This window comes from Myxocyprinus asiaticus, chromosome 36 (assembly GCF_019703515.2).
Source record: "Myxocyprinus asiaticus isolate MX2 ecotype Aquarium Trade chromosome 36, UBuf_Myxa_2, whole genome shotgun sequence".
NCBI classification, from domain to species: domain Eukaryota; kingdom Metazoa; phylum Chordata; class Actinopteri; order Cypriniformes; family Catostomidae; genus Myxocyprinus; species Myxocyprinus asiaticus.
Genome location: NC_059379.1, coordinates 21,267,316 through 21,286,792, shown reverse-complemented (window position 1 = coordinate 21,286,792; position 19,477 = coordinate 21,267,316). Strand labels below are relative to the sequence as shown.

General features: G+C 37.5%; 1 protein-coding gene across 8 annotated transcripts in view; it reads right to left on the bottom strand.

The window, feature by feature from the left end:
* The window catches only part of LOC127427490 (thyroid hormone receptor alpha-B), a 199,600-nt gene that overhangs the window by 153,699 nt on the left and 26,424 nt on the right, over nucleotides 1-19,477 (bottom strand). Inside the window, exon 2 of one of the 8 annotated variants that reach the window (XM_051675138.1) lies at nucleotides 16,427-16,460. The exons of the other annotated variants lie outside the window; for them this stretch is intronic. The gene's annotated coding sequence lies outside the window, so the exon portion shown is untranslated. The remainder of the gene's footprint in view (nucleotides 1-16,426; nucleotides 16,461-19,477) is intronic. 8 annotated transcript variants of the gene reach the window in all.

Genomic DNA, 19,477 nt, shown 5'->3' with positions numbered 1-19,477 from the left:
ATCAAGGAAAATATGCATCTCTCTCTCTATCTCTCTCTGCATGGGTAGGCCATGCTCACGGATCTGCTTCAGCAGTCATGTATCAGGCTCTTACAAGAGCTTATAAGAAATTGAATACTACTCCAACAAGAATGTAATAGTTCCCAGACTCTGAGTACCTCTCTTGGCTGACAGTCTGACATGATTTTGCATATTCAGAATGGCGAGCACTACAATCCCAACCCCACAGTCCTAAATATTTCTGCACTTTGCATCAGCCTATAAACCCAAATTTCGGGGTTCAGACAAACCCAGCCTTCCCTTACCATCACCCTCTATGAAGGAACAGTATTACTATGGTAGTTTGGTCACATCCCAAACCCTCAGCATAAATTAATATCACAAATTTACCCTAAGAGCATACTGTGTACATTTGTACACATACATGTATGAGACAAAGGATAAACGGAGGATGACAGCAGTGACATGACCTATTTTTCTTTCTTTTAAAAAGCTATAATTTGAGACCGTATGGTGAAAAGTTTTTATTATTTGCATGAAATTTTACATGCATACTCTTTTGGAACACATCTCACAAAACATACCAACACAAACTAGAAAAGTACTGTTTTTGACATGCTTCCCTTTTTTAAAAAACTTTTTGATAAAACTGCATTCAATTTTCCACTTATTCTGTTCAACTTTGACCACACTCTTTGCTACTAACAACGATATTTTATTTTTTTTCTGTCATACTGGTTTGGAATGACGAGCAAATAATGACAATTATGGATTTAAATTTTTCTTGTACCAAATAATCTATAGGACGTTAGCCAAACGTTTGCAATTGCTTCCATGCATCTTTAATCTTATTTAAAAACCATTTAACAAAGGGTTATTGGTAGAACACATGAGACCATGCCATTTCGTATCACTCTAGGGTTACAATACAAAATTACCAAGTACTTTTATTAGTCAAATGTGTGATACAAGTTGGATTTTTAGGTCTTGTTTGCTACAATTTTTATTGTCTATCACCCAGTATAGGCATATGGTCAGACAAAGGTGCTCACAATAGCTAGTGAGTAAATGGACTTGATTACAAAAAGTCAGTGAAAATGTATGTATTTATAGACCCCAGGGTTTATTGTGCAGAGAGAGAGGCAGGGTAGAAAGAGTATGGTATAGAAGCTGGTATAGGTAGAGGATAAAAGAGAGAGATAAAGGGAATATGAGAAGAGAGACGGGTGTCTGATGCAAGGTGGATGTGGTTATAATGAATTAGAGCAGTGGTTCCCAACCCTGTTCCTTGAGGTCCCCCAACACTACACAATTTGGATATCTCCCTAATCAAACACACCTGATTCAACTCATAAGCTCATTAGTGGAGACTCCAAGACCAGAATTGGGTGTGTCAGAAAAGGGAGATAAATAAAATGTGCAGTGTTGGGGGGCCTCCAGGAACAGGGTTGGGAACCTCTAAATTTGAGTAAGAAAGAGTGACAGGAAGGGGAGCGGGATTGTCACTAAATCAACAGACATCTTCATAGCTTGCTGTTGGAAGGTTATGTGTGTGTGTGTGTGTGTGTGTGTGTCACACTTCACAGCTGGCTAACCTTGGCTTGCCAATATGGTACATTATCAAAAAGTACACAAGCATTTATTGTGGCTTCCTGGCTATTCAATCGTGACAGAATTTCCCCTTAACATATCAAAGAGAAAGAAAGTGTGCTGAAAAATAGTAATGGAGAGTAGAAAAAATGATTTACCCAAAGCACAATAGTTTGTCACTGTAACCCTCTACAGTAGTGGAGCTATCAAAAGGAATGTTTCAGGTTCATCCATCCATCTTCTATTGCCACTTGTCCTAAGTAGGGTCGCGGGTAGTGCTAGAGCCTATCCCAGCTGTCTCGGGCCGAAGACAGGGAAACACCATGGACAGGTGGCCAGTCCAACACAGGGATGACACACAGACATACATTCATACTCTCACTCTCACCTACGGGAAATTTAAAGTTTCCAATTCACTTAACCTGCATGTTTTTTGGACTGTGGGGGAAACCTGAGCACCCAGAGGAGAACATGCAAACTCCACACAGAATAGCCTTAGGTGAACCAGGACTTGAACCGGGGACCTTCTTGTTGTGAGGCAACAGTGCTACCCAATGAACCACAATTACACTGGAAGTGCACATTTAGCTAGAATTTTAATTTTTGTGTAAAATTAGCTCCCAAAGTCAAATATCATGAGTCATGGCCATGTAATGGTAGTAAACATGGTAAACCCAGAAACGTTTTTATGATATGCGCATGGATACCAGAAGACTGTTTACCCAAAAGCAAGTGCCACTCACAAAAATATGTCATAACATACAGTATAACAAGAAGTTTGTCCACTTATAAAAGTATTTCCACTTAAAAAAAGACTACATAGACAACTTCAAGCTGAAGTGTGTAATTTCTCCACCACCATCACCACCAAATGGAATTGCAAAAATAAAACATTATTTACAAAGCAGCTTTCTGAAAATGCCCTGTCTTCCATTGATCGAACACACAGAGAGTCCCACCCCCATCTCACGCCACTGGTCGAGTCAATGTTGTTGTCTCTCTTGAGACGGGTCACTCAAAACAATCAAACTAACTTAACACCTTATTTCTATAGGGCTGGTTATAATATTCATGAGTAAATCACTTTACTGATTTGGGACTGTGCTTCTTGGCAAGTAATTTAGAGCTCGATGTGGGGAGTAATACAAGGACTTTATCTCCCGGTGCAAATTCCCGTAGCTGAGTACCCCTATTATACAGCTGGCTTTGATGTTCTTGAGCCTGGAGCTGGTGTTAATTGCCCCAGTGTGTGGAGTTTTGCTCTCAGGTCAAGAACGTATTGAATTTCATTTTTACTGTTTGAAGGTCCCTCCTCACAATTTTTCCATAGGACATCGAGCATGCTGCACAGTCGACGCCCGTACAATAATTTGAATGGGGAGAACCCCGTTGAGGCTTGCGGGACCTCTCAAACTGCAAATAACAGGGGCTCGAGCCACTTGTCCCAATTTCAAGCATCTGCGTGCACGAACTTACGAATCATATTCTTTAGTGTCTGATTAAATTGTTCGACCAAGCCGTCCGTTTGGGAGTGGTAAATGCTGGTCCGAATCAATTTAACCCACAATAATCCGTACAATTCCCGTAGTGTACGTGACATAAACGTTGTGCCCTGATAAGTGAGGATTTATTACGGAATCCTCACTTGGGAGATTATTCTGAAGAGTGCCTCCACAACACTATGTGCCGAAATGTTGCGCAAAGGTACTGTTTCCGGATATCGCGTTGCGTAGTCCACCAGAACCAACACAAAACGATGCCCGCATGCTGTCCGCTCACCACCTGCGAACATCCTTGTGAATGCCCAGCCAATAGGAACGGGCCATTAGACGGTCTAGTGTTTTTCCCTGGCCTAAGTGACCCGCTCTCGGATTATAATGAGCCATCTGGAAAAACATTTCCCGACGGCTCTTCAGTACTAACAATTGGGTTGTATCCTCCTTTGACTGAGCGTCCTGCGTCACTTGATACAACCGATCCTTAATGCTCCAGCCATCCACTCAAAGAGCTCAAGGAATGCCTACGGGTCACCTTGAGGTCCCATCTTTGTCAGCATGGCATGCGGTACAGACGTAGGTGGGTCTGGGGTTGCGGCTGAATACCCCTCCCGGTGTACCAAGCTCCGGAGCACCTGCCGGTCCACCGCTTGAGCCTGGAAGAGCACCTAGAACTGCTGCTCCTGTTCCAAATGCAGCTCAAGAAGAGTCTGATGTTGGGCTTGGTAGATGCTGGCAAGGGTCTTGAATACTTTGGCCAGTGGTGAGGACTCCATGTCGGTGTTTTCTTCCTCCTAGTCCCGGGTTTCAGCACCACTATGACAGGTTCTTTAGCTCTCTTGTAAAGGAGAAAGCGGGAGCCGGATAAACAATCCACGTGAGTCTTTATTTCTAAACACTTTTCAGTATTTTCATCACTGTTTGCTTTTCAGCACAACATACACACACACAGCTTCGTGCGTCTCTCTCTCTCTCTCTCTCTTTCTCTCTCACTCTCTCTCTCTCTCTCTCCCCTCTGGCAGACTGCTATTTTATATCCCTCTCAGCTCTCACTGCAAACACAAACAGCTGTTAGAGATAATTTCCCACAGGTGTCAATCCTTACCGTTCTTCCTCGCATGGCCTCGCTCTCCACAAATGTCGCTCGGCCATGCCCCCATCACCACAGACACCTAACTCTGAAATTTGGTCAAATAGAAATAATTAAGCTCAATCTCGTTTTTCTTCAAGAATATTAATGTTAATAAATTTTGATCATTGGGGTTAGAATATCAATATTGATGAAAAAAATATTTTATTGCAATATTTTATTGATAAAAAAAAAAAATTGCAATACTGTGAAATAACCTTTTTTTTTCTCCCACCTTCAAAGCATGCACCAAGGTCTTTTGGCTGTAGTTTTGCACTAGTGGTCACAAATATTAATATGATTTACAAAATGTCACATCGTCCTCATCATACAAATTGCCAGCTGATGAAAAATAACCTATTTAAATGGGTTATGGAGCTATGCATATTCTCCAGAATGCTGCCTAAATTCAGTCCCTCATAAAACCTAATTTCATCATTGGACGTAATGCGGTCTCTGAAAGATCCCCGTAAGGAGTTAAATGTATTTCATAGTCCATGCAAAGGCCATTTAACCTGCTTCAGAGAGCTAATGGACGGTTCATTCTGTTCTGCAAGGAAGAGCTTCTAAGATTTTTATAATCAATACTGCATCCTGCCTTTGTCCACTCAACAGGCTCTTCTGTCAAAACAGTTCAACCAGTTTACTAAGATGTTTTAAAGTTTTCAGGAAAACCAATTAGACGCAAATGTTGAGGACACAAAACATATGGGAAAAGAGAGGACCAGACAAATAGAGATTTCCTATGTGCATTGCTCTCAACCGATTTAGATTTTTACTCTACTTCTTCCAATCTAATTGGCTACAATGGGCAATGGTCTAGGACTGGGTAAAATTATCGATTTTCTGATGCATCCTGAACAATCTCGATATTGATTCTTAAATCCCATAATTGATCTTTTACTCTATGCGTAAACTACAATAAGAGGAAATCACTGGCATATGCAACCAAATTTCACGCTATGCAACTAAAATGTCTATGATTAGCCACTGGCTGGTAAATGTTCCGAGTTCACTCACCAGTTATTGTGTAGTATAGTAGGAAAAGAGTTCAGCACGGTGTTGAGAGTGGTTTGACTCGTTCCTTTTGTGTCCAAAGATAAGATCCACGCAATCCTTTTGTCATTGAATAATGTCTCTTTTAATACCCTTTATGTTCTTTACAGTCAGTTGTTGATCAAAAACAACAAAAAAGAAACATTTAATTCTGATCATGCATAGCACAGATGAGGTAAAACCATTCAAGTCCTCTACTGTTAATATGCACTCATGTACAGATGCTCTTTACATAAATGCCAGTTTTCTTAAAGAGATAGTATACATTTTTAGACCATGTTCAATAAATTAATTTAAATACTTGTAAATAGTAAAAATTGTGTTTGTAAACAATAAGCATGCAACAATTTATAATATATGCAATATAGTATCATATTTATTGATGGAATTTGTTCATTTTTTAAAAAGCTAAAATGTGACCAAAATGATGAAAAACTAATAAAATATAACTAGTTAAATTAACATTTTCACAAAGTACCTAGTTAGAAACTCCCCTGTATAATTAACAGCATTAGCTGGGAGAGAATTTCTTTCATATGCAAGCAAAGTGGACATTATAACTGAAATATAACCATATAAATAGATATCAAATCAAATCAGAATCGAATGGAATCAAGAGCTTGTGAATCATAATCAATTTGAATCTAGAAATATGCATCAATAACCAGCCCTAGTTTGGTCTAAATGATGTTTGAAGAAATAAAACACATTTGCAAGCCATTGCAGAGCAAATACATAAATATTGAGATATATCTACATATATTTAATGTTGTCAAAACTGTGAAAAGTAAAGAATTTTTTGTTTTTTTTGTTTTTTTTGCTAAATTGCCCATTCCATGACAAATAGCTAACAAAACAAGCAATCGAATAATAATTTCAAATAGAGAAATATTAATGTTCATCACTGAAGATGTAGTGTTATATCTTCAGAGGTGCAGCTGTACAAACAAACTCAAAATCATTATCTAGCCAACTGAGACACCCAGCAGGTCAACGGAGGATTGTTAAGCATTAATAACTTAAATTAACAACTTAATCATAAAGCACTACTTACATTATAAGTAATACATTATTATCACCATACTGTATCAGGATGTCAATTAAATGCGGTTTCCTCTTTCTAACAATCGACTAATGGCTTTCCTAGCACCCTGATGCAAAGCTCAGGATGCTCCCGGAGGTGTCACTATATGTAAACAACTTCCTTTTGATACATAAAAATAAACATTTCCCCAACGGAAAAGGACAGAATGCCTGGAAATCTCCATAGGAGCTCTCGCCATGACAACATTATCACCATGGCACCTGTTCCGCTCCACATGCAACACATCCAGAGCATAAGAGCAAGATGGAATGTTCCCCATAGTGTTATGAAACACTATACTGTCATTATTGAACAACATAAGTCTGACTACCATAACTGCTATGACATGATTCCATTGCAATCTAGAGTATTCATTAATTATAAAAGCACAAAACAACAATGTATAGAGCTGAGAGCAAAACAATGAAGAAAAAAATCAATGTCATTTTTTAATCATTGTCCAACCCACCACACTCAAACGCTATTGGCTGAAGAATGCACAGGTTGAATTTTCCACTGGATGTCTTACAAAGCGCAATTGTTTGCAACACTGGAGGTCAGACCTATATATTATTGAGCTGTTTCCAAGTAGTTCATGAAGACTTACGCAGACATGGATTTTGACAGCTTGTTTTCAATTTTTTTTTTCAAATTGCATCAAAGTTAAAAAATGAAGGTATCAAAATGTTTTGGACAGTACATAAAAAAACATCATATGGAACATATGATTTTAAAAAGACAATTACTCTGCCAAAATATTTAATCTTCGTACACAGGCATTTGTCCATAAGCATTCTAGTCATTTAACTCATTAACTTACATAAAAAAATACAAAGCGTTCTAAAATTCACTTATCAAAACAGGCCACAATCCACACCACACCATTCTTAGTGGTTCTTAGTGAACCAAATTGTGCTAATTCCAATGTTGAAACATTAAACCACAATGAAAATCAAAAATAAATGTAGAGAAATTTAAGTGTGTGAAAACACATTGCTAAAGAATATATAATAGCGGTTTCTCAGCAGTCACCCAATCCATTTAAGAAACCATAAATGTGAAATAAATTGTAGCTGCAATAAATATCAGATTTTTTTAGCCTACAAACATATTATAATTAGACACCATCTACTGCCATTAAACAGTGACATCAATGTATCTTGAATACAACTATAATTTCTGAATCAAATGATTACAATTTTTCTTTCCTGCCTACCTCCTCTTCGTCACCCAGTGCTCATGTTCTCTGTTCCGTGCCTCCTCTCACACTGCTACTAATGAGCCCTCTAATCAGGAAATGGGCTCTTCTGGAGAAGCTTTCATTAAATTCTGAGAACTAAAAAATGAAATGACAGAGGCACAAAATGCTTGCCGCATGTGAAGCTTTACAACATTTAATTGAGAATGTTTTAAATGTCAGAAAGTTCTACATCTGGCCATCATGAAATAAAAAAAAAAAAAAGTTAATGTGAGTGCTTAAATGCCCATTATGTGAAATTAAGTTCTCACATTGTGTCAAGGACCCAGGCGATACTGAAAGAATGGTGGAATTATGAGGAGGCTTCACAGCAGAGAGAAACACAGCCAAAAGCCCACTCTTCCAGCACAGAGAAGCTGCTCACAATCCATGGAAGTTGTGTAGTATTTGGCAACCTCACTGCTGACTTCAGCTATTCAAAGAACACACACTTCTGTTCAGACTCGCAAGCTCTGAAAAACGGGCAAAAATGTTCCAAAATCAAACAGACGCGGAGATTAGGACTGAGCAATATAGCTGAAAAAGTTATATCAGAATATTTTTCAGCCTTTAAATATTTAGTATATATGAAATTACTTAACCCTAAAAAAGTTTTTTGTATCCTGGGGGGATACAAACATTTAAAAGGCTGGGGAGAGGAGCAATTGAGAGAGTGAAAAATATTGAAAAGGGGGTCCCTGCAAATACTAAGACACTATTAACTAATAACATTAATAACTTTATGAAGTCTGGCATCAACTAACAATCTTTATCTAAAAGTAAAAAGGCAGCATTTTTTGAGAAGGCAGCAAACGCTCCTGTTTTTCAATATTATTTTCATGATTTCTATAAGCTAAAATTGAAAATAAGTGCAATATTTTAGAAAACAAATTGAAATGTATTATGTGGGCCCTCATGTGTTGAAAAATAGCAATAAATACATTTTTAGTGGTACCTTTATATACTTGAATATTAAAAGGATTAAAAGGATATTTTTTTCAATCAGAGGAACCATCATTTCAACCAAACCACCACTGTTGCAAAGTAGATTCAAAATGTTAAATGTAGGAGCTAAAACGTAGTAAAAAATTCCACACAAGGAATTCGCATTAACTGTAATATGCACCAATAAACTTGTAAAACTACATTTCAAAATAAAATGGTTTCGTTGTCCGAATGATTAATCAACGAGGTCCACTAGACCTTTGTTTTTTAGGAGGCATTCAGACAGTTCAAAACAGCTAGATGGAGTGCAACAGAATGAAACAAACAGGGTTTTGAGATGTAATTTTAAACTTGATATGCTTTGTTAAAAATGCAATACACATGGCGCAAGACGCTGAAATTTTTATTTTTTGGAGTTATGATGTAAACAAATCATTAAATCATGAATCGATTCATTAAATTGACAGTTTGAACTGATTCTCAGAAATTAATCCAGTTGACCTACTGAAACACCATTTTCAGAAATGCTTTTAAAACATCTTTCTGAACGCTCTCATACTCATGAGTCATGAGACAAGGAGGGATCAAGGTTGCTTAATTTTATACCACCAACTATACCATCATGAATATATAGTAAATATTTGATGTAGGCTTATCACCCTGCCATAGTGTTTAGTACTTTCACTGCCAACTTGAGCAAACAAAGAACACGCACTTCTGTTCAGCTACCTTAGTTCTAAAAAACTGGCAAAAATGTCAAAAGATCTGATACATGCTCACCTAAACTTAGGCTCACATCCTCTGTTTACACTCACCGATCAATTGAAATAATCCCTTTACAAAAAAAACCTTTCAGGCTTTGTGCGAACTCCCTTTTTGTGAGACTACACCTACTTATCTCAAAATCTGAGAAACAATAGCAAGCTTTTGAACAAGTCTCAACTGAAGAGATGGCCAGCGGGAGCTTGTGTCTGCTGTAGCTGGGCTGCATGTTGCTGAAAACTGCAGGGCTTCTCGTTGATTCTGAACAGCGATCAAACAGTTTTGAATGAAAGCAACTGCTCACCTGTTGCAGTTTAATACTAACTCTTTGGTTCACTATTAACCCACCAACTGGGCTTATTCTCTGTGGGAACTGGAGTGACATGGACATTTGGAGACCTTAAGAAACATCGACAGCAAAAAAAGGTGACCTGTAACTAAAACTAGCACATACTTGATGGACATATGTGTTTAGAAGTACACATGCTACTAATATCACAGCTAAACATGCAGAAAATGTTCCAACCATGACAGCTGCAACTGGGAAATAATATACAGCTAGGGGTGCACCGACTGATATCGGCCGATATTCGTCTTAAATCCGTGTTCGGTCGATCGTTCCTAGTATCAGGGCCGATCTTTTTTGTAGCACATAGGGAATCACATATATACTGCTCCTCTAATTAATGAGCGCTTGCTCAGCCACTGAAGCATGACAGAGTGGCCTTTGTAGAGTGAGTTGTTGGCCATTCTAAGCATTCACGAACTTAAACTTTCAGACATGATGTAATTCACATAAATATGCCGTTTTGTTTTTTTAAATGTGTAAGAATTACACTTGTATGTATATTGAATTGCCCATTTCCTAGAGTCATTACGGTAGTAAGTCTGACTCACTGCACAGTGAGCAGGAAGAGGATAAAGAGACTGCTAATGGATATAAAAACAAATTAAACAATAAATAAGCATGCAAATACAAATCTGAATACACATGATGTAACGCAAGTCTTGACAATCAGACGATGTGTTGAGCGATAGAGACTGTTTGAGCGATCATGAGCACTTTCAGCTTCACTCCCTTCAATATGCTCACACGCGGTGTCAATCAAACATGCGCGCTCTCCAGGTGCTCTCAATATCTCATCAGTCACTCATCTCAGCGCTATTCTGTGAGGATCCTAATTTAAATCAGATTAATGTTGGTCACAATACCACTAATAACAGATGAAACTGTGTAACCTTCAATAAAGGCACCGCATCTTCACGCATTTGCTTAACAGGGCTCCAAACTAAAAAAATGACTTAGGAGCCATTGGCTCCTTAACTGAAACATTAAGGAGCCAAATGTTTGTATTTAGTCGCCAAATCATATAATTGCTCGTTTTAGATTGTTGTCCAGAAACAAGATGGAAAGCAGAAGAAAAGGAAGTCAGCTAATAACCCATTAATCGGAGGTTTAATAAACAGTATATAGTAACAGTATAACAGTATATAGTATATTCAATTCCCCTTTTGCCTCATCAATATTCACACCCCTTTCATAATTTATACAAATATAAGGGATAATTTTTTTTTTTTTAGTACTGCTCTTCAGAATCTACAAAAAAAAAAAAAAGTGTCAAAAGCTGGATCTCATATACTAATATATATACTAATATATATATATATATATATATATATATATATATATATATATATATATATATATATATATATATATACACACACACACACACAAACTACCAGTCAAAAGTTTTGAAACACTTACTCATTCTTTATTATAATTATTATATATATATTTTTTTTTTTTACATTTTAGAATAATAGAAAATAAATCATAACTGTGTTATATTTTAGCATCTTCAAAGTAGTCACCCTTTGCCTAGAATTTGCAGAAATGTACTCTTGACATTTTCTCAACCAACTTCTTGAGGTATCACTCTGGGATGCTTTTTAAACAGTATTGAAGGAGTTCTCATCTATGTTGGGCACTTATTGGCTGCTTTTCTTTATTATTTGGTCCAAGTCATCAATTTCAAAAACTTTTTTTTATTTTTTTTTTATTACATTTTAGTTTTATAATGAAATAAATTAATATGGTGGCACAATAATATTTTTGTCTACAAAACTAATTTCAAACATTTAAGCATACGCCTTCAGATCAAAAGATTTTAAGATCATGAGAAACATTTCAGTCAAGTGTTTCAAAAGTTTTGACCGGTAGTGTGTATGATGTGTATATATATATATATATATATATATATATATATATATATATATATATATATACACACACACACACACAGTATATAGTACAGGACTTTTCATTATAAAGAAGCCCTAAATACACACTGGACTTTTATTTTGAAATGTCTGCGCTCCCAGTTGTGAACACACTGAGACCCTGAGTTCAAACCCTCAGTTCTTTTCGGGTGATTCATGAAAAAGATCTGGTTCAAAAGAGTCATTTATTCACGACTCTCTCACGCTGGGTTTGTCGTTGCGTGCGGTGCAATGAGCTCGTCAGAAACAGAACGGATGAAAAGCGGCATGAGCAGGCCCGGTTCCAGATCAAAATCACTGAGGGTGCTTCTAAAAATAGTGGGAGTGCTCTGTATAAAGTGGAGATGTGTTGTAATTTAAAAAAAATTAATAGATTAAATCATGTATAAATGCTACTGAAACAACGTAAAGAAATTATTATTATTATTATTATTATTATTATTATTTTAAATGTACAAAACATTTATTGCTTCGTTTTTTTCCACATGATCTGTCACTGAAAATGACAGCAAAATGCTGCGCCTGCAGATTTTGAACATGTGCAAAATCATGCACGTGTTCACAAAGTGCAATGATTTATGTGTTTGCTTGGATTCAAGGAATCCTGCTTGCCAATTTACAGTATTAGTCTTATATATTCAATTGAGCAGGGGTGTGCAATTATTTTGGTACAGGGCCACATCAGCTGTTAAGTAGAACATGGAAGAGAGAAGATAAAAATTTCTGCATAGTTGTATCTTTTAAGCCCAGAAATAGTAGTGCACTCATGCACTCAATGAATGATGCACAATTTTCTGAAGTGTATACAGACTGATTGGACCATTCTGTGATTGCTTGAAGTTTTGCAGCTACTTTTATGTGTTAGTAAAACTGAATAAAGGCTAAATAAAATTATTGTTTATTTTACCATACTTCAATGCAGTGGTAATTTAGTATTCAATTTAACACTCTACATCAGTTTGGTTTAATAGTAAAATAAAATATTCAGAAATTATAGATTCAAAAATGTATTTTAATGTTTGCCGCAAAGTGGATAAAGTTGTTTTATTCTCAAAACATTATCAACTTGTTTACATGCTCATGGGTCATGATGTGGGTCTCGTCAATGGTTTGTTTGGCATCCCATTCAGCATACAACTGAATAAAACAGGCTGCATGACACTGATAAATGATTACTGCCAGAGTAACATTCACATCCAGGTTTGAGGGACTTCAGCATTTTACAAATAACACAAAGAACAAACATATTCCTCTCTCCCTTGGTTTTGCTCACGTGTCCCCTCCGTGCGCGAATGATGTGAAGATCTATTGGGATTTTACTAAAGTTCATCACTGAAAAGGTTTGCTTGCAGACTTGGCAATAAACAGCACACACAACCTCATGAATGGACACGGAGTGGCTGCATCACACTTTTCTTTTAGCATAATATTGCACTATTGAGCACTAAGCTTCTTTTTTTCCGAAGAGGAGAGAGAAATCACGCACTCGCATGCATGGTTGCCAGATCGCATAAATGAAGTATGACATAAGGTGAAATATTTCCTATTTGTGCAAGTATAAATCTCTGATTGGGGTGTTGAATCTATTATCTGGCAACCCTGAGCACATTAAAAGCTTGTGGATGTGCGATAGGTCCCAAAGCCAGATAAATGAAAGATCTAATAAAAAAAGTTCATTTTAAAATCGACCCACGGGCAGTAGTTTGCCCTGGTCTGCAATTGAGGGTGCTCTAAGTTTTGTTTGAGGGTGCTTAGCACCCTCAAGCACCCACGTAGAACCGGGCCTAGGCGCGAGACACACTGGCGCTCTAAAAATAACTCAAAAGATGATATCTGACTGTAGAGCCGAGGAGGGCGGGGCCGGGCTGGAATGACGCACGCTCGGTCTCCAATCAGCCTGATGGGGCGCGCGAGGGATAAAGGCGGCCAGGGTCGACGGTTCGAGAGAGAGAGAATTACAGGCAGTTGCCCTGTGTGTGTGTTTATGGTTGTGTGTTTTTGTTTAAGTTGTTCATTAAATTATTATTTAAGTTGTCAAACCGGTTCTCGCCTCCTCCTTTCCCTCAAACCCCCTTACACTGACAAAACCGCATATGAATGCACACAACACGACTGTCGCCAATGGCGACTAGATTTTAAATTATTGTAGCAATCAATTATTTTTGGTCGCATTTGCGACCATTTTAGTCGCAGTCTGGAGTCCTGCTTAATAATTAGTGATTTGTGTTACAGCAAAATGTTAAAGACAGTAAACAAATCATAGAAATTAATGATTTCTCACTGGAGCAGTTTTAGAGCTTGTAATAGATATATTTTTCTTATTTTTGAACATATCTCTGCTGTGTATGATGCTCTCATGGTTTTAATGGTTGCCAGTATGTCACAATGACCTTTTGATATTGACAACAGTGCTATTCAGAACTGTTTTCAATACAATGTTAGCAATTCACAATTAATGTAATTAATGTAATTTAATGTAATTTTGGTAATACTTTACAAAAAGGTTTCATTCCTTTAACATTAGTTAATGCATTAGGTATCATGAACAAACAATGAACAATATATTTTTACAGCCTTTATTAATCATAGTGTTAGTTAATAAAAATACAGTTGTTCATTGTTAGTTAATGTTAGTTCATAGTGCATTCATGTGCATTAACTAATACAACTTTTGATTTTAAAAATGTATTAGTGTATGTTGTAACTTACATTAAGTTCATTAGTTCATGTTAACTACAGTAATGTTGTTAAATAATGTTAACAAATGGAACCTTTTTGTAAAGTGTTACCGTAATTTTACTGTGTGGGGCATAAACATTTAACTGCAGCACATAACTTGCAAAAGTGTGGCAAAGGGCACATTTTAAAAAATCAGTATCGGCCGATCTTAGTGTTTAAAAAAAATTGGTATCGGACAATCTTAGTGTTAAAAACTTGGAGATCGGCCTCAAATCTCCTGATCGGTGCACCACTATATACAGCTAAAGGCAATGTCCTACAATCAGAATCAGAATCAGAATGAGCTTTACTGCCAAGTATGCTTACACATACAAGGAATTTGTCTTGGTGACAGGAGCTTCCAGTACACAACAATACAAAACAGCAACAAGACTTTTAAAAAATAATACAAATTGAATAAAAAAAGAAAAAATATTGAAAAGAAAATAAAGTATAAAGAGAATACACAATAGACAATATATATATATATTATATATTTATTATATATATATATATATATATTATATATATATATACACACACAAACACATACGTAGTGCAAATCTAAATACAAATCGGTTATGTACAGTGCAAGGGAATGTAATGGAAGAAGAGGTAGGATGTGTTGGATAATATAAAAAGACTGAGCTGTGTATTGCACATTAATTATTGCTCAATGGGGCAGTTTTAACTGTTCATAAAATGGATAGCCTGAGGGAAAAAACTGTTCCTGTGCCTGACGGTTCTGGTGCTCAGAGCTCTGAAGCGTCGGCCAGAAGGCAACAGTTCAAAAATGTAGTGGGCAGGGTGAGTGGGGTTCAGAGTGATTTTTACAGCCTTTTTCTTCACTCTGGAAGTGTATAGTTCTTGATGGGAGGGTAGGGGGCAACCAATAATCCTCTCAGCAGTCCGAACTGTCCTTTGTAGTCTTCTGATATCCAATTTTGTAGCTGAACCAAACCAGACAGTTACTGAACTGCAGAGGACAGACTCAATGACTGCTGAGTAGAACTGTATCAGCAGCGCCTGTGGTAGGTTGAACTTCCTCAACTGGCGAAGGAAGTACAACCTCTGCTGGGCCTTTTTCACAATGGAGTCAATGTGTGTCTCCCACTTCAGGTCCTGTGAGATGGTAGTACCCAGGAACCTGAATGACTCCACTGCTGCCACAGTGCTGTTTAGAATGGTGAGGGGGGACAGTGTTGGGGTGTTCCTCCTAAAGTCCACAATCATCTCCACCGTTTTGAGCATGTTCAGCTCAAGGTTGTTTTGACTGCACCAGACAGCCAGCTGTTTAACCTCCCTTCTGTATGCAGACTCATCGTAATCTCATACATCATGATGGCACCGCGGATGGCCGCCTCGGTGTGGAGCGCTCCTATTGCTTTGTTGTTTTTGTTTGTTTGTCCTGTGTTTAGTAATCTTTTTCCAGTCAGTTTTACCAGAGACGAACTGCTGAACATTCGACAGCTTATACCAGACAGTCTTTTCTCTGTTTTTCTGGACATTTTAGTTGGAGGCGCGGCTGTGTTGTTTAAATGCGCTAGGAGACGCAGGCGAGTGGTGTCATCTGCAAACTTCAGGAGCTTGACAGAGGGGTCCTTGGTGATGCAGTCGTTGGTATAGAAGGAGAAGAGTAGTGGGGAGAGCACACATCCCTGGGGGGCACCAGAGCTGACTGTAGAGGTGCTGGAAGTGAATTTCCCCTGTCTCACAAGCTGCTGCCTGTCTGTCAGAAAGCTGGTCATCCACTGACAGATAGACATGGGAACAGAGAGTTGGTGTAATTTAGTCTGGAGGCCAACTCAAATTAGATTTTAGTAGGAATTGAAAGACATAACTGTCCCTCACCCCAAATAAATACTACTTTGAGCACTACATTTATGACAAAATCCAGTCTCAACCATATGTACCTCAAAAAGTAGCCTAAAACCAATCCAGTTATCAAGCTTAACAAACAACCCCACAGTGAACAGAAACAATAAGAGTTTTTTTCCTTAACAAATATGAACAGACAATCTCACTATTACTACATTTCTCTCTATGAGCTACATTTAATAGGATGATGAGATCATATCTCATCTATCCAGATGATAATATGCAGGGCTTTCTCCCATGTTCCTTACCTTTGCCTGGAAGTCCTGGTCTTACAGAAGACACCTTAGAGAATAGAGTGAAGAAAACCAAGTTTAAAAGCTCAGGAAAGTCTGATTTCAAAACAGGCAGAATGCACCATAGACACCCATTAGGAGGATTTCCTCTGGGAACAGACTTGGAGAAAGCAGACGATTTTGCAGATTAGCACTCAGTATCCATGTTGACAAGAATGTGAGGCAAGTCATTGGGTCAAAGTTGACCAATCACAGGTTTCATATGACCAGCTTACCTCTAAAAGGCTTACGGAGTTTCCCGAAGCACAAAGTAGAATGTTTGCAGCACTTAAATAGCACTTAATCTCTAAGGCGTGTTTCCCAAAAGCATCGTTATCTAAGTAGTTTGTAAAAACGTTCGTAATTAAATCCATTAAGTGCAACTTAAACATAATGTTCTGGCATCTTTCACAGTTTATCAAAGACAATGTGACATTTAATAAATTGTATTAACATATTTTGATCATTGGAAAGCCACTGTAATCTATTTCAGAGGATAAAAAAAGTGTTGAAAAAAAATCGCATTGAAATCAATAGGCAGTCTCCGCAGTTTGCACATGCGACGTGATAGGTCTAAATTTACAAGACATGTAATAAAGTATAACGTTATATTAGCCTTCAGTGATAAGTATAATTGTAATGGCAATAGAAAGACAACATGTTCTTATTAAACAGATTATTTAAGAAGACATATGTGAGTAATGTGACCACGTAGTTTAAAACTTAAATAAATATGCCTTAATAAATAAATAAAAAATGGTTACCAGAGGATATAAAAATGAGAGTGTGCAATGAGAGATTTCTCTCTCTCTCTCTCTTCATCCTCCTCTTCTTTCTTCCTCCAATGACTGGTTCAAATCGGCTCGCCTATAGTCTTTTTCAAGGCAGTAACAAACTGCATAATACATAATGGCAGTAAGGCCTGTTTGTCAGTATTTCTACCTTATTTTCATTTTGACAAGACAAACACCTAGACATAGTGGCCAAAGTGATCAGCACCTTTGGACTGGACAGCTCCCATAACTAAGCACTTAAGTTCAACTTTATAACGAGCGATCTAAGTGCTGGTTTGGGAAACAGGCGTTATTCCATCGTAAAATAACGAGCAACGTTAGTTAATATGATCGTTAAAGCTTAACGAACTGTTTAGTGAAATGTATAGTTTATTAACTATTTTTAATTATTTACATGTACAGGGTTCCCACACCTACTGTATTGACTAATGAATTTTCAGTTTTCCAGTCACTCGTGATTACTGGATAATGATTTTAAAATTGTTATAGCGATTGCACTCACAGAGAGCAATAGTTATCCAATTGTGGAGCAAGAGAGCTATTTATTTTTTCAACTTGAAAAACTAATATTAATTATAGAATTTTTTTTTTTTTTTAATTAGCATGACTTTTTCATAATTGAAAAAGTGATACCACCATGTTTTTCATGACAACGTGAACCCTGCATCTACTATTTACAATGCATTACAATGCATTTGTGAGACACTTTTAACGACTTGAGTACATCGCCCCCATGACCTTGATGTTGCTACCACTATTCTCTACCTGATGAGCTACAAGAACTGTGTTTTGAGTAGGTGAAAAGACACTAAATGTTATTTACATGTAATTCTCTGCTCAATTTGTGTGAATAAACATATTGTCCCTTCCGCAATTCTAGCAGATTTCGTCAGTTTCCATTAGGAAAGTTTAAAATTTCAGGAGACCAAATCTGATGGCATTTAAACCTGCTGATTTTCTCGTCTGGCAAGGCAGAAAAGGTCATTCCTTGAGACTGATTTAGACAGAGCTAGATGACAGACTCCACATGCACAGATGAGAGATGAATAACATTAAGGCAGACCACCCATATGACAAAGAGCGAAACTGAAACTGAAGCCTGGAGCCGAAATAATATCTTGTGGACTTTCCCTTTTTGATCTTGTCACTGCATATCAAGTGTTACTGTATATCTCTGAGAGCTCATACTGTGGCGTGGTGTCAATGAATCAATAACATGTATAGTGAATGACGGTAAAGATCTGTAGTATTGTTAAGGAAGGACATTTGCATTTCAATGGTCCCAAAGTAGGCAGCCTAAAAGGCGAAAGGAAAAGCAATGACAAAAGCAGACAGTTAGGAGTATAGGGGGACGCAACACACCTTTGCATCTAGTTCTTTGTTACCAACTGTATGTGGCAAGGTGAAGGTGGAGCTCTCAATTACTGTCAGTTGAGAAGGGACGGCAGTGTATCAAGTTAAACTATGTAGGTCACTTGAATGGATTCTGGATCCCCCCACACTGACACAAGACACCATTATTGGAACCTCATCTATGTCTTTTTCTTACCGCAAAGCGCTATAGTGCAGTTTCCATTAAAAAGCAAAAGGCTCTAACACATTAGTCTTGATGTCTGGCACAAGCTCTCCTACACTCTATCCAATAGCTTTGTCATATGAATAATGAACTTTCTCCTGTGTTGACACCACATAAGCTATATGGATGTGAATTACATTAAACACAGACACAACAACACAATCCAAAACCTGATGATAACGCTTAGCCAAAACTGATCGCTCTACTCTTGAGAGAGGAAGATGGCCTCCCCTAGGTGAGTCTGGCTCCTTCCAAGGTTTTGCTCCCTCTTCACCTACAGTAAATATCTCTAACTTCCTCTTTTTTTGCTCCACAGAAGAAAGCATGTCATTAAGCTGCTTTGAAGCAATATGTATTGTGAAAAGTGCTATACAAATAAAATTTACTTGACTTGAAAGAAATGTGCAGAAGACCAAAAAAATGCAGATAAGCTTTCCACAGAGAAAAATCTGTCATAAAACACCAATATACATACATGGGTTTGGCTGTGAAAGCATGTGAATGCACATCTAATCAATACAGATTGTAGTGCATGTCACATGTCCACTGAAACAGCTTATTCGCCAGCCCGCATTGATCCGCCTATTGCCCAATGGCCCACCCACTGGTGTATGGCCATGCATCTGATTCCCATGTTAATCCAAACTAAGCTCTCTG